Here is a 16812-nt window from a genome sequence, read left to right on the forward strand (position 1 = left end):
TTCCCAGAAACGTGTTCTACACCCATTTTCCACTTCCATTGTTAGCCCACTCATCATTTTTTCTTTTACCCGCTGATCCTTTATATTCAACTGACAGATTAATAATTTTTATAATTTATTTTTTATTAGATTTTATAAAATTTTATAAATAAAATAGTATATATTTATATGAACAATTTAATCAAGTAATTGTAATAAATAATGTAGTATTGAATTTTTTATTTAATCATGTATAAATATATTTGAAATTGTCAAAAGTTGTAATATATTAAGTAGTAAATTTAAAAAAATTATTGAATATAATTTTTTTTGGTGTCTTTTTTTTTTTGTTGAGTTGCTACTTGTTGGTGATGCTTATTTTGTTTTTCTTTACTTAAATGATTAGAGTAAAATATGCATGTCATTTAATTTGTACTGTTGATTGTGTTTTTTTTTTGTTGCTGCGATTTGTTGATCCATTTGTTTTTATTGTTGGCTGTTGGATGTGTTTTGGTTTTTTCCTTCCTAATGTGTTTATTGATAATAGATCTTTATCAGATGATATTAGTATTGGTAAGTTCAGTTTTTTTTTATAGGATATAATTTTGTTAGTAAGTGTCAAAAAATATATAAATATTAAATAAGAGTATTTATTTGTAACATAGAGTTTAATGTTATGATTTAGTATTAATACTTGTTTGATTTATTATAAGGATATTTCTGATTGGACATCACTTTGTGAAACAAATGTTTTTGTCATAGTATTTGAGAGCCTTTCTTTAGATTATAATCATTTAATAAATCTTTTACACTATCACATTTGTATAAGATTAATTTATAGTTAAATAATCTATTTAAAAATAAATTCATAGAAACAACTAAGTGAAAAGTTGCAATAATAATAATAATAATAATAATAATAATAATAATAATAATAATAATAATAATAATAATAAAATTTACAATAGAGACTAGAAACCATTATCATGGTAGAAAAGGCTAGAGATAGAATAAATGTTTAAAATGGTCTATGAAATTTAAATCGTTACTCAATTTAATCCTTGATTTTTAAAAATAACCAATTAAATCTTTAAACTTTGAAAAAGTGCATCTCCGTTAGTTCTTCAGAGAACTAACGTCTAAACGTTGATGATGTGGAGTATGAATTTCCATGTGGGCATTTCATTAAACGACGTCGTTGAGGGAGAGGGATGCCTTAACTGTGTGAAACGACATCGTTCAACATCTTCTCCCCTTGGAATAAACAATTCCCACTAGTCCCCTTCATTTTCAACGTTTTCCACCAAAACCTCAAAAAAGCATTCTCTTCATCTCTATCCGTTCGTTCTCCCATACTTCCCACTCACATTTTTTCACTGGCGATCATCTTTAAAATTTATTTTCTTCTGTCTGTAAAGGACTTATCGATGAAGTATCAACTTCGCACACTATCAACGGTGAGAGGTAAGGGTTCATGTTGATCCTTCTCTTCCATTTTTTGTATTTTGTTGAGGATTTTCGGTACTTATATGTGAATGAGTCACTGTATACATAAATGAGTGGTTTAGAATGCTGTGGTTGTTACTGGCGCAAATGTTAAGGTTTAGGGTTTTTGATATGAACCTTGTAATCATAGTGTGGTTTAAGCTATAATCATTAGGAAGTAAATGTATGCATTCTTATTACAAATATAGTGTTGATTTCTTGTTCTACGCAACATGGTTGTTTTGCTACAAAATGACTAATGCTCTCTGTTTTTGCATTGTGCTGTAAACTTTATATGCCTGATCAATTGAAACTTGTTTTCCACCATGATGGAAAGTTTGAGACAGATCCTGGTGGAAGTGTATGATGAATGGGTTGGAGTTGATGAAGACTATGTTGACGTGTTTATGGTAACAAGTTATTATAAGAAATTGGGATATGACAAGGCTAAAGCATATTGGTTTTTGGACCCTAAAGGTGGGTTGGAATTTGTTCTCAGGAGATTGCAAGTGGACCAGGGCCATGTTAATATGATCAGGAACTACCATGAGAATAACAATGTCATCCACATCTATTTTGAGCACAGACTTTCGATTCCTGATATAATTGATGTAATGGAGTTGTCTGAGACTGAAGATGATGATGATCATGCTATAAGCTAGAAGGTTGGAATGGAAGACATGGAAAAAGTTAGAGTAGTAGGTGTTGAATCTGCGAAAGAAGCCAGCATAATATTAAGCCAACTTGAAGAACCAATCACCTTTATCCCAGTTGAACTGAAATCCACTGACCCAAGCCCATTATCCATTGCCCACTACCCCAAGCCCACTTCCTCTCAGCCCACTGCCCCAAAGTCCACTGCCTCCCAACCCATTGCCTCCAAGTCCACTACACTAAAATCCACTGCCCTCTAGATAAATGTATCCAAACCTTGCTCACAAGCCAAGTCTCCTAAATCTCTATCCCAACCAAATCCCATTACTTCCAAAGTCATATCTCACAAAATTTTCTCTGAACCCAACCCCGCAACCAATAATGCACAAATTAAAAAATCTAGTACATCAAAGAAATAAGCCAAGCCTATTAACTTTAAATTTAATACATCTACAAAAATTTCTAGAAAGTATATCATATGATCACAAGGCTGAAGAAAACAAATAAACAAGGAGCCAGTTCACTTGAATGTTGATAGCTCATCTGATTCTTATGAGTCTGCAGATGACAGTTTATACAAACCACACATGCGACTTGGATGTGTAGACTCAAGCAATGATAACGATGATGATGTTGGTCCTTCTAGAAATAGGAGGAAAAAGAAGGCTGACAATGACAATGATAAAGGCAAGAAAAAGACTTCTGGTGATGAAGATGTTCTCCGTCCCCCTTCAATGGATGCATTTGATTATGAGAAGGAGGTAGATGATGACGAAGAAGAAGAAAACTTGCTATGTATGTAAATTATGTTTTTTTATTATAATTAATTCCATTTAAGTATAATTACTAATTTATTCTTTTTTTTTCCGATGATGTAATGCATGAATCTGTATAGTAGTATCTTTTTTTTATGATAGTTGAAAATCTGATAAATTGAAGACTCCACCAGACTCTAAAGACGATGTAGACCCAGTTGTGAATCTCATCTTCAATGATGCTGCCAAATTTGGACATGTAAGGTTATAGCTAGGTATGGAGTTTACCACTAGGGATGCTTTTAAGAAAGGGGTTAGAAATTATACGATGCAAGAGAGTAGGGGTGTTAGATACAAGAAAAATGACACTACTAGATGTAGGGTGGTATGCAAGAATGAAGATTGTCCTTGAATGGTGTTTTATTCTTATAACAAACGGAATGGATGTTGGTAAATTAAGACTTTTAATGATGATCATACATGTGAGAGAATTTTTAAGAATAGATGTGCAACTAGGTCTTGGGTAACTTATATACTTGTTAAGAATGTTAAGAAGCTCCCCACATTTAGACACTGTGAGATTTTTAATTACTTTAAGGCAAAAACTGGAATACAATTGTCTAGGACTACAATTACAAGAGCTTTGGGTGATGCAAGGAAAATAGTGAGGGGTGATAAAGTTACAAAATATGCTAAACTCAGAGATTATACAGAGGATCTGTTGAGATCTAATCTGGGTTCAACTATCAAGTTAGGTATTAGTACGATGCCTAATGGAGACGGTGTATTTGAAAGGTTTTATATCTGTTTGGATGGATGCAAGAAAGGTTTTGTGGGTGGCTGTACACTCTTGGTAGGACTACATGGTGCTTTTTTGAAGACCTATTATGAAAGTTGGCTGTTGTGCATCATGGGTCAAGACGCGAATAATTATGTATATCCAATTGCATGGGTTATTGTTCAGGTTGAGAACAAAGACAATTGGAAGTGGTTCTTGGAGCTCTTGCATGAAGATATTGGAGACCAGACAGAGCATGGTTGGTGCTTCATCTTTGACATGTAGAAGGTAATCTATATGGTTCAATTAGAAGTATGATATATGATTTTAAGGACCATTTTGAATTAATGAATACAATTCGAAGGACTATTTTGTATTAATAACCAAAAATTGAAGGACTATTCTGAATTAAGTTGTCTATGTTATCGGTGAATGTAACATATATTAAATGACTATTTTGTTACCTTGTAGAGTCTGATCCCGACATTGCATGAGGTTATGCCAGGCGCGTATCACCGCTTTTGTGCGTGGCACCTGTGGCAAAACTTCTAGAAACAATGGAAGGACTCACACTTGAAGAGCTTGCTATGGAAGTGTGTTAGAGCAATGACTGTCCAGGAATTCAATGGACATATGCAGTCAATAAAGAGGGTAAATGAGAAGGCGTGGGTGTATTTAGACAAATTTTCTAGGCAGGCATGGACCAGGGCTCACTACAAGGACTTTCCAAAGGTCGACAATATGTGTAACAACATGTGTGAGGTGTTCAATGCTGCCACCAAACCATACAGATGCAAGCCTATCTTGACTTTACTGGAGGAAGTTAGAAGGTATGCCATGACTAGTATGGCAAGGAACAAACTGAAACTCTCGAGCCATGTGGACACTTACCTCCGATTCAACAAAGTAGACTTGCGAAAGAGAGGTATCACATCAGGTATCATACACTAATGTGGTCTGGAGATGCGGCTGAGGTCATGTTTGAAGTGCATGGTGAATCATATAATGTGGTGGTTGATTTGAGAAACCAAATATGTAGCTGTAGGTCTTGGCAGTTATCGGGTAAGCAATATTTTGTTTTCTTGTGTGTAATTGTATGGTAGCATACCTATCATAAATACTTAATTACTCAATTTCGTTATTTGCTAGGGTTACCTTGTCGTCATGCAATAGCTACAATTTTAGTCATGAATGGTAGGCCCGAGAATTATGTCCATACATGGCTAACAATGGGATCATATAATAAGACTTATAAGTACCATATCAATGGTAAGAGGCCAAGAGTTGTGGGAGACTTTACAATACCTCCATTGCTTACCACCCGTAAGGAGCAAACCCTGTGAAAGGCCATCACATTATGCAAGAAAAAAAGATGCACGTGAGACACCTATTCGGGGAAGCCAAGAGCGCACTACAACTAAATTGAACAGAAAATATGGCAAATTCACTTGTGGAACATGTGGAGATGTTGGTCACACAACAAGGGGTTGTAAAATAGCAAAAAAATAAAAGACTGATGAGCTAGCAGTTACTGTAAAAGCTGTCGAAAATGTTGCAACTGAGAGTGATGCTAATGTTGAAGGTAAGGAAGGTGAGGTTGTTAGTGCAGAAGGTAAGGTTGGTATTGAAAGAAGACAAACTAAAATTCAAACAGAAGTTGTTGCTAAAGGGGGTTAAAGATCTGAACAAGAACCTGCAACTCAGGTAATAATAATAAAAACACTAATCAAAATTAAAGTTTGAGTTAATCAATTTGGATTGACTTGTGTCCCCCTAAATAATTGTTGGGAGTTTGAATTTTTTTTTATATATATGTAATAATTTATTGACTAATAACAAAATCTTAAACAAAATTTAGGTCTATAACAAATTAATCTTTATTCTACTAGACTAAAAAAATATCATAAAAGAAAAAATATTGAGTTGTTGTGGAGCAGATTAATCTTTAAAAACAAATCCATTTTTTTGTCCCTTGAGAGGATATGTTTTTGGTTTCATGTTATGATTTTGGATAGTGTCCTCATCCATATAATGACACTTTATATTGTCACAAGTCCTTTATCATTTATTCTTAATATATAAAAGTAGATACATAAGTTTATTCACATTACTTTTAAAATAATTTTTTCTTCCTATTAGTGTCATGTCAGCAACATCGCTTACTTGGCAAAATATTAGAATCAACCACTCAGTTTTTGCCAAATCAATTATTATTTCCAAATCAACAATATATATATATATATATATATATATATATACAAAAATCAAATTTGTAACTCCAATAATTAATTTATTAATTTCTATAAATAACTTATTAAATGTAATAAACATCCATATTACAAATGTCATAATAATATTATTAATTGTAATAAATTTTACGTTACAAATATTCAAATTTCATAGTATTTGAACTATTTATATAAGTTTCTTATCATTATTCCTTCAAATAACATCAAATTTAGCACAAGAAATTTATTTCCGAACTACACAACATCTCAAACTTACTCATTGGAGCATCATTCTTTGGACAATATCGTCAAACAAAAAGACAATTAGTTTATCAAAGTTTGCGTGGTTCGTCTATGAAAAATATTAACACCCACAAATAAAGAGGAGCATCTTTGCTTAGAAATGATTATATTAGATGAGAAGGTACAAAACAAACATATTTATTGTATTTTTAAATTGAATTTATGAAAAAAATTAAATTATTTTTGCTTTTTATACTTTTATATTATTTTATAATGCTTTATATATAATTGTATTTTAATATCGTTAAAATTATACTTCTTTCAATATGCTATTCATTGATCTTTTTTTAATAAATTTTTAAAAAATAAGCGTAATCATTTTTTTAACTAATTATTAACTATGATTTACTAACACTGCAGGAAACACTTCTTCATGTAATTGTGAAAAAAATATGATGAACAAATTCAAACATTTGTTACAAAAAAAAGTCTATACTATAAAAAATTTGAAAATAAAATATGCAAATGATTTGTATAGATCAATTAAAGGTATAATGAAAGCAAATTTTTTACTCACAACTGTTGTAAAAGAAATTAAAGATCCAATTTTGAACATTTTCCAACACTATTTTGAATTTGTATTGTTTGCAACATTGTCTGATAGAGTAAGTCAAAGAAAAATATTAACAGGTAATTTCACTTTATACTATTTCAATTATTCTTGTTAAAAATAACTTATTCAAAAAAAACTTTACACATTTTTATTCTTTTTATTGTAGATGTCGTTGGAAAATTACATGTCCTAGGAGAAGAAGAACAAGTAGATATTAAAGAAAAACCAAGAAAAATACAAAGAATGGAATTGATACTTAAAGAGTAAAAAAATATACAATCAATTCATTTTTTATTTACATATTAATTATTAATAAAATATTAATAATTTTGAGAACATCGTGTTGAAAGTCACGTTGCGGAGAAATCTCTCAAACCAGATAAACAAAAAAATTACAATACAAATAAATGGCCAAAAAATTGTTACACTCACATCATAGGTTAGTAAATACAAAGATATGATCTTTTTAAAAAATTTTAAATTTATTATTTTTCTTGGCTCAAAGAATTATATTTTATATAACCTATTATATTATAATATATTAGGTGATTATTCGGTTAGCACAACTTCAAGTACAAAAATTTGCATCAACCTACAAATTAAAGAATTCACACAGTTGACTTTTGGGTATTTCATAATTAATAAGTCTCTCAAAAATTAATTTATTTATTTAATTATTCAATTTTACAAATATAAATTTTTTTTAAACAGGACTGATCAACATGAAGAAGTAATGGAGATACCAAGGCAAGACAATGTCAACACAAATCTTCAGAGTAGAATGATTAGACATTAATAACTATCCAAGATCTAATGGCCATATAATGGAAATCTCATGATCAGGTATGACAAAAAATAATTCACAACATACATCATATATTCATACTTACTCAAATACCATATACCTAATGAATTGAATATTCAAATAGGAAAAGATCTTCACAATTTTAACAACTATAAACGAAATTGATGACAAATTTGGATAGAAGTATGTTGAATGTGAAAAGTGTCAGAAAAAAGTATATAAAAAAGGAGACAACTAAATTTGTGGCACATGTAATCAAATAATTCATAAAGAACATACCTTCACAAGAACCTACGATAGAAAGAAGAAAGCAACAACTCTAACAACAACCAACAAAGAAAATGAGGACGAACGCCACATAAGAAGACTAAGTCCATCAACTAAAACAAATGCAAAAATCAAACTACCAAATAAAAATGTCACTTTGTACAACTCCAACATCCAAATCTTTTGTACCACAAATTATTTTAAATAAAATACCTTTCAAATTTAACTTTAGTTTACACATATTAAATTTAATTCTACAAAACATAACAATTTTTAATATTTATTATATATTATCATTAATTTACTGCTCCGCGTGTAACAACCCAATTTCTGACAGGTCCGGATCACTGCCAGTCGTCGAGTGTTACTTCCCGATAGCCCTATAAAACTCTAGACTCGATAATATTTACTACATATGAGCATTTCGTACTAACGGGATCGCATATGTTAACTTATTTTTATCATATAGTTGTTTTAACAAACCTATTAACAAAACCATGAACATCTTCAGAGATATACAATATAAAATAAATACCAGACTAACAGCAAAGTTAAATTTAGCAATAAGATCACAGAAAAGCATTCATACATATATACGTCTTACGTTAGTTCATACAAACTTGACACGCTTATATATATATATATATAGCTATCTCTAGTGGTATTGTTTCCACTCCTCGTCTAAGGTATTGGCACCGAAACGGGGTCTGCGGGCCGGCAACCCGACCAGCTAAGAGCCACTCAAAGCTTGAGGAAGAATACGATATCACTAAAGCAACCTTGAAAGCAACGCGTAATTGCTTGCTGCACTTCGCGCGTGAGAACAGCGATTGAGGAACCAGCGCTTCGCCCCTTCGCATGAAGCAGTTTCTTGCCGCCTAATGCATGCTCCATATAACTGACAGCTTTCCAAATACCTGGTTCATATAGAAAACCCTTAAGCTGGTACCCGGGTTAAAAGAAAAGGAAATATCAAGTTCTATCCCTAAAAAATGCTACAGAAGTGAGGAAAAGCAAAGTCTAAGGAATGAATACCATCTATCGTACATTCTTTCCACCGTCGAGGCACAAGTTTGCAACCATCAGCTCAAGACTAGTTTCGAGCATCTCCTGCAAGTTCCGACAACACGTGCTCCTCTGGTACCTCTCTGAATATAACTCCTGTGACGGCGATCAAGTCTGGATCTTCCATCTGTAGGGGAAGGAAAAAGGAAGGGGTGAGAACCTATATGGTTCCCAGTAAGGTGACATTGTGAAAGCACATCTCTCTCGTGAAACCTAGAGTTTTGGCTCTATCGTAATAACTCGTTTACTAAGTCTCTCGGCTACTTCCGTATCGTGGGCTCTGACATAACTCTTTCTTGGCATCTTTCTTTGGGATGAATGCCGTTCTCACGCTATTCTCTATGATTATTATTCCTAACTCTATTACCTTATTCTAAGCTTTGAGAAAGTTACGTCATAATCTTAATATATAGACAAGAATTAGAAAATAGAGAATTAACAAGAAGCAGATGGCACATCGCAGAAAGAATGAACAGTAAACAATCACAATCAAATGTGCAAACAATTTATGATGCATGCCTGTTCCTAGTGCAGGCCATGAGCTCATGCGTCGGTTGTCTACCCGCAACCCGACGTTACTCGGGGTGAACCCCGAATATGGTTCCTTTACTGTGTCAGTTAGACACCTTGGCATCACGGTTACCCGTGTCAGTTAGGCCTCATCATAATAACATTTTAATGTGTATCACAGTAAGAAACAGTGCTATCAGTTAGGCGAACATTTCCGCATTAGCAATCTCAGGCTATCAGTTAGGCGGACACTTTCGCATTAGTAATTTGGCACAAAGACCCATTCAACACACAATATACTATCAATTAGGCAGACATTCCCGCATTAGCAATCTTAGGCTATCAGTTAGGCGGGCACTTCTGCATTAGCAGTTTGGCACAAAGACCCAGTCAAACAAATAACATTCAACTATCCTTTTCATTCATTGTTTCTTATTTCCTGTCTTTTCATCATGCCTCCGCATCACCTTATAAATATACATACCTCCACATCACTACATAACTAAGCATACCTCCACATCACCATATTACTAAGCATACCTCCGCATCACCCTTTTAACTTTAACCTTCCTAGGGGTAACTTGCATTCTTATTCACTTCTTAGCTTGTTTAGCCTAATACCTTTTTGGCGACCGGTTTTCTATCTAACGATTAATATCAAAAACGGACTCAGATTCACGCAAACTTTATGTCCACATGTTCGTATTGAACTCAAATTTATAAGGGTCTAGAAATCATATTTTTCTGGGCAGTCTATCTCCAGCTATTGAGGAAAAACCGAGACTGTTATTCTAGGTTTGTAGGAACAGCACCTTGCTGTCTTGTTATGTGATTTTTATGTTGTGAAAGCTTACGCACGGACTATCTCTCTTATCAAAGTAATTCTAGAGATCCTAATATTTACTTTGAATTATATTTTACTACATTTGGATTAGAATTGAAATTTATTCAAGGTTTTAAAATTCTGCTACTGCACTTGTAAAGATTCAGAAAAACAGCAAGCAGCAGCGTTTTTATAAAATTCATAATAATATCGATTCTAATTCGTTGCTTCTAAATTTTGGTGAGATTGCAGTCAATGTCTGTAAGTTTCAGAATCCACAAGTTTCAGATTCATATCACTTCATTTGATTAATTAATTATCAATTGGAAGTGGAGCCCTGTTTTCATAAACCAGTTCAGAGTTTCCAGCAAATAACCGACCTTCCAAGTGACTTATCTAAATCTATAAAATAGATATGAACATGAAACTTGTACTCACTTAAAATAGACTGATAGATCTTTAAAATCCTTTTAAAATCAACTCAAAATTTTGTTTAAATTAAAAGTTATAGCGTCTGGAAGTTGGTACTGCAGAACCAGAAAACCATAAAAATCTGCAGCAACCACTAAACTTCAAAAATTCATATTTTCCAAACCGCTTGGCCAAATTCCCGGAAATTTTTATGGAATATTCAAGACATACTGAAGTTTTATAGAAAAATAACTTCATTTAAAAATTAGGTCTGGACCGCTCCCAGAAAATCGTTTGTTCTGCTGCCGATTATGCAGATTTCTGCAGAAATTCTGCACAAAGTATTTCCAACAACCTCACATACCAAATATTATATTTAAGCCTAAAATTCCTCTAAAACCATAATTCCAACTTTCTTGTGACTAACCAAAGTTGCTAGAGTAATTAGCACAGCCCCAAAAATCCAGATTCAATATTTTCCAAGTTTTCCAGTGCTTATACACAAGTGAACATTCATTTTTCTGCATCATGTTAAAAACAGAATTTCCACATGTACTTTCTATCATTCATTCACATAATAAATCATCATTCATCATCATCCAACTGGGTTTAGTTATAACAGAACCCATCTCAAGCACAACAACTTATACTACCAACTAATTCAATCATAAAACATGGCCTTTAGCCTTCAAGTAAATTCTACACATAGCAACTTAAAACCCCAAATAACATTATCAAACCTACAATTCACCAACAGCACCATCAATCAGTCACAAACATATCCTTCTAAACACTCAAACCCTTACCTCTTTTGAAGTTCAAAATTCTGTTTGTGCTTCTTCCTTGAATTAAAAATCCTTAGCCACACAAAATTGAAGTTTCAGTCACTCCTCCCTTCTCCCTCACTCCGTTTCATTCTTTTCTTTCTTCTATTTGTGCGTGTCTGTGATGACCCAGATGAAGCAAGCACTCATATAAGTAGAAGAAGAAGTGGAGGAACTTGTCCTGTCTCTCCTTCTTTCCGTCTTGGTTCTGCTCTCTCTCTCCCTATCTTTGCTGCCTTCTGTTTCTTACGTTGAAAAAGGGAGACCCAATAGAAGCGGTGGGCGTATAAATAGGAGAAAAAGAAGTGGAGTAAGGTGGTGAAGAGAGTTATGTGGTTCTTCCTCCAGAGAATACCTAACCAAAGCCCATTATCATATGAGGAAACCAAGAGGTGTAACCTTGGTTGGGAGGAGGCTTCTCTCTGTTTCGGTTATCAGAGAAAGAATGAAGAAGATTAGGGCTTTAATCATGGTTAGATTTCTGACGATGCATATGTTTATGGTCTGGTTGAACCGAAAAAAAACGATTTAATGTGTGTTGGTTTATATTTGACTAATCTTAATGATATATCTATACTGTTCTTTTTACTTATTAAGTCTAAGTCTACCTTATTATTTTATAGTGAGGTGATTCTTAGATATTTATCGAATTTCTCATCACAGAATTTCTGAGATTAACTCTGTGGAGAATCGGAGTGTTATATCCGCGCATTGCGCGGGTCTCATTCTAGTTATTATTATTAGCATTATGGATGTTATTGTTGTTATTACTATCACAGGCTGCAAAGACTACAGAAAAATGCCAAGAAAGGACTTTTGAGGACTAAAAGTGAAAGGCATAACGAACTCCCTATCAAGAGGACAACTGCATCCACTGCTGCTACTTCTGCGGCTGCTCCACATCCAACTAAGATTTCAAGAAAGACTATTCAGGGAGCTAGTGCAACAACCTCTGAAAAACTGGCCTCCTTCTTAAAGTTTGTTCCAACTCTAGGATTCAACCCACTGAAAAAAAATGTCTAGTTAGCACAATGTGTAGTCACCTTTTGAGTTCATGCCATTGTGGTTGAATGCTATGGTTAAACAATGTTATGTTTTTTGTAAGAGTAAATTACCATTTCTACTCACGAAAGTTTTAAACACTGACAAATCTACCTACAAAAAAAAAAAGAAATTACCATTTTTATCCATGAAAGATAGATTCTATATGACAAAATTATCCAAACGTTAAAAAATAACCTAAAAATCCCAAATTATCCTTTTCTTAACTCTAATCTCAATACTCCTCTCGCAAATTTTAACCCTCTTTTTATTTTTTTCATCAATTTTACCATCTCCTTCACCAACACCATCATCACCGCTACCGTCACCAACAGTCAGCCTCATCTTTTTCCTTCTCCACTGTCACAGCCATAAACAACAACAACTTCACTCTAACTTTTAATTTTACTTCTCATTATCACTTCTCCAATCCTAAATCCTATCAACACTCTATTACCACCATTACCATCACCACCCTTCCTCCATCACTTGCAATACAATGTCAGAAGGAGAAGCACATTTAGATGCTAAAAATTGAAACTTTGGCAAGATCGCTTTGGTGGGGTCGCATGTAAGTAACACAGGAATCTTGCACATGGGAGAGTGAGAAACCGTGGGCTTTGAAAAAGAGATGATGAAATCTGGCTTGATGGGGTGTCAAAGAGAACGCGCTTGTGTGCTCTGAGAGCGTTTTCATGGAAGAAACCGCACTTAGTGATGAGGTAAGAGATAGTAAAAGAGTGGTGGTCATCGAAGTGGAGGTGGTTAAGAAGAGGAATGAGTGGCGGCGTGTTTGTAATAGAAGAGCAGAGGAGCAGTTGCAAGAAGCAAAGGTTGCAAAAAGCAAAGGATCATCATTATCGTTGTTGTTTATGACTGTGGAGAAAGAGAAAGGTGAGGTTAACGGTTGGTGGCAGTGGAGATGGTAGTGGTGTTGGTGAAGGAGGTAGTGAAATTTCGGAAAAGAATAAAGGAAGGGATGAGATTTGGAAGAAGGGGGTTGAGATTAGGGTTAGAAAAAAGATAATTTGGGGTTTTAAAATAATTTTTTAGTGTTTGGATAATTTTGTTATATGGAACCACCTTTTATGGATATAAATGGTAATTTCTTTTTTTTGTGGGTAGATTTGTCAGTGTTTAAAACTTTCGTGGGTAAAAATGGTAGTTTACTCTTTTTATAATGTAACTTTTGAAACCTGTATGTATGGCCTTTGATGTTGTTATGGCCTATGATGTTTTGGGTTGTGATAGTATATTATGTACAATGTGTTTTAGCACAAATAACACTTGTTTAATGCCCCGAAAAATGTTATGTTATGTTAAATTAAATTCATATTTAGCTTCATTACATGTTTTGATTTATCTCTTTTTTGTTTAATTGATCACAAGTTTAGCAGAACAAGTGCAGCATCAAGAGTTGAACTTATGCAAGATTAGTATTTCATTTCATGGCATCTTCATCAAGACATTACATAACACTTAGGAATTTTAAACTTCATAACATAATCATCATTCATTGACTATAAAACTTAACAAGATAAAATCTAAACACACATCAAAAGTAACTACAAAAACCAGCAGCACCATTGTCATCATCTTTAAGGTCTTAACATCACTCTCTAAACTTGTCATCCTCCAGTTGAACTCATGCAAAACTTCTAGCGGAATGGGTGTTATACAAACTGGTTCTTCACATCAATCAGCCCAGCAAAAAAAATTACAATGGTTTCATACTGCAAAGTAAAAAATGCAGGTGAATCCAAACTCAAAGTGAAACCATCTTAACATTTTCTTTAGAGCCATAACCTTACCCCAGAGTTTAGAAAACTATAAAATGGTCTACCAGAATTCTCTGTCGTCGTTGAGTACTTCATCACCATCTGAAGCCCGCAGTTGCAGAAAACAACTTTCTTACCTCCCCTGTTGCACATTCTTTTGCTGCCATAAGGTCTCCTGTAGAGTTGTTCCAACTTGAGCTACTTTGACTTCTCTCCCCACCACCCATCATCACTCACACAAATGAGAAAACAAGATGAACTGAAATATAGTGGAGAGGTCGAAGAAGAGAAGAAGACAGAAGAGAGATTGAAGAAGAGAAGACAAGAATTTGAGGATTAGGGTTTTATAATGGAAGATAGACTAATTTTGGTATTATTAAGCAATTTCAGATTCCAATTTGAATCAAATTCAAGCTTGGTACACATCAGCATACAATTGGAATGCTCACATGTCAGTTTACGCTCCACATCATCAACGTTTAGATGGCAGTTCTCTGAGAGACTAACGGAGATGCACTTTTTCGAATTTCAGGGATTTAATTGGTCATTTTTAAAAGTTAAGGACTAAATTGAGTAACGATTTGAATTTCAGGAACCATTCTAAACATTTACTCGTTAGAGATATGTAAAGGAGTGGCGCGTGGACTACACTGCCTTCGTGCTGGTGCCGAGCGCTCTATCTTTCATTGTGACATAAAACCTAGTAACATCCTTTTGGATAGCAATATGGTGCCTAAGCTCTTAGACTTTGGGCTTTCATTGTAGGGACCACTATCTACTTCCAAGCCAAAACCAATTGCAGTAGATTATGTTGCAGGTAATTCTTTTATAGCCTATTGCAAACATGTAATTAAATAACTCAAATAATACTCTTACTTATAGGTACATTTGGATACTTAGCCCCTAAGTGTTTCCAACGCCCGACCGTTACAGATAAATGTGACGTTTACTCCTTTGGTATGGTTCTACTTGTAATGGTATGCATGAAGGAGAAGGATTTGTTTCTTAACAAGGCCAACCTGTTAGGTAACCAACATTTGGAGGGGAAGAGTGAAATCAAATACTTAGAGAAGTTCATTGATGATCAAGTTCAACCATGGAATGTAATAGCCTTTATGCAGTGATTCCCAATCGAAGAGATCATTGATCCAACCCTCAGGGGAAAGATTGCACCAGAGTGCTGGGAAGTGTTCATGGATGTTACACAAAGATGCTTGAAGCATGAACCTGATGAATGACCAACAATGGGGGAAGTAGAAGTGTTGCTTGAGCATGCTTTGTTATTGCAGGTCCAAGCAGATATCAAAAAGAACAATGGTTGTTATTCCTTATCGTCCACCACCATTATAAACTTAAGTGAAGTCATTTGTATGCATGATATTCATTTAGAAAAGGTGATATTCCATTAGTTTTCTCTAGCCGATCTTAGGCGAACAACCTGACTTTGAACACAGAGTCGTCGGTAGAGGAAGCTTTGGTACAGCATACAGAGGTCGTATCTTACTAAATGGAGCTGCTTATCATTCAATTGCAATAAAGAACTTAGATTGATTATTTATTTCTGATAATGATCTACAGTGGAATTTAAAAGATATTGAGAATATTTCCCAACTTCGCCATCCGAATTTGGTCTCTCTTTTTGGATTCTGTGATGAATTTGATGAGAAGATTCTTGTATACATGTATATTCCCAATGGATCTCTCCATTATCACTTAAATTGGAATGAAGAAGCTCTAACATGGAAGAAAAGACTAGAAATATGCATTGGAGTAGCAGAAGGATTGAGCTACCTTCACACAGCATCAATTTTTCACCATAACATAAAACTCAGCAACATCCTTTTGGATTATGATATGGTGCCCAAACTCTCAGATTTTGGGCTCCCCTGGTCCAAGAAAATTCATTCAGGTGACTTTTTATTTTCACTTTTATCTTCTCAAAGCAAAACTACTTATTTAATCATTTGTTGTTATTAACCAGTCGCCAATTCGGTGGCTTATTACAGAAGATTATGCTGCTCCGGAGTTGTTACAAGGACATGATTTCACAGATAAATGTGATGTTTATTCCTTTGGTATAATTCTCTTAAAAATGGTATTAACAAACAAGCTACCGATTGTTGAAGGGGTTATTTATCTCAATCTAAAGGGAAAGATTGCAGCACAGTGTTGGGAAGTATCCTTGAATGTCATAAAATGCTGTTTGAAGTTTGAAGCAAATGAGAGACCAACAATGAATGAAGTGATAGCTCAACTTCAACATGCCCTGGCACTATAAGAGGAGGCAGATTCCAACACAAGTGGTGATTACAACTTGTTATCTGTGACCTTTGATCCTCGGGTTGGAGGAAACATATATTATTAAGAACATTGCAAGTGTGAGAAGGGATTGAGAATTGAAAAAGTAAATATTAAAAGCTAAATATTATATGAATAGCATGTAATAATGTGAACTGCTTATATGGTTATTGTTGTAAAATAACTAAATAAATAAATAAGGAAGAGGTAACAAATATAAAAGTATAAAAACACTATTATTAATGGTTACCAACA

General features: G+C 34.0%; 1 long non-coding RNA gene and 1 pseudogene across 1 annotated transcript; one reads left to right on the forward strand and one right to left on the reverse strand.

Annotated features, from left to right (window-relative positions):
- Positions 1-8492: 8492 nt before the first annotated feature.
- Positions 8493-11888, reverse strand: LOC130976745 (uncharacterized). The gene is made up of 3 exons (XR_009084744.1): positions 11423-11888; positions 8843-8999; positions 8493-8724 (listed from the first exon to the last, which is right to left on the reverse strand). It is a non-coding gene; the product is annotated as an uncharacterized LOC130976745 (long non-coding RNA).
- Positions 11889-13176: 1288 nt separating this feature from the next.
- LOC130975853 (C-type lectin receptor-like tyrosine-protein kinase At1g52310) lies at positions 13177-16537 on the forward strand (annotated as a pseudogene).
- Positions 16538-16812: the final 275 nt, after the last annotated feature.

The sequence above is a fragment of the Arachis stenosperma genome, chromosome 4 (genome assembly GCF_014773155.1).
Source record: "Arachis stenosperma cultivar V10309 chromosome 4, arast.V10309.gnm1.PFL2, whole genome shotgun sequence".
Lineage (NCBI taxonomy): Eukaryota > Viridiplantae > Streptophyta > Magnoliopsida > Fabales > Fabaceae > Arachis > Arachis stenosperma.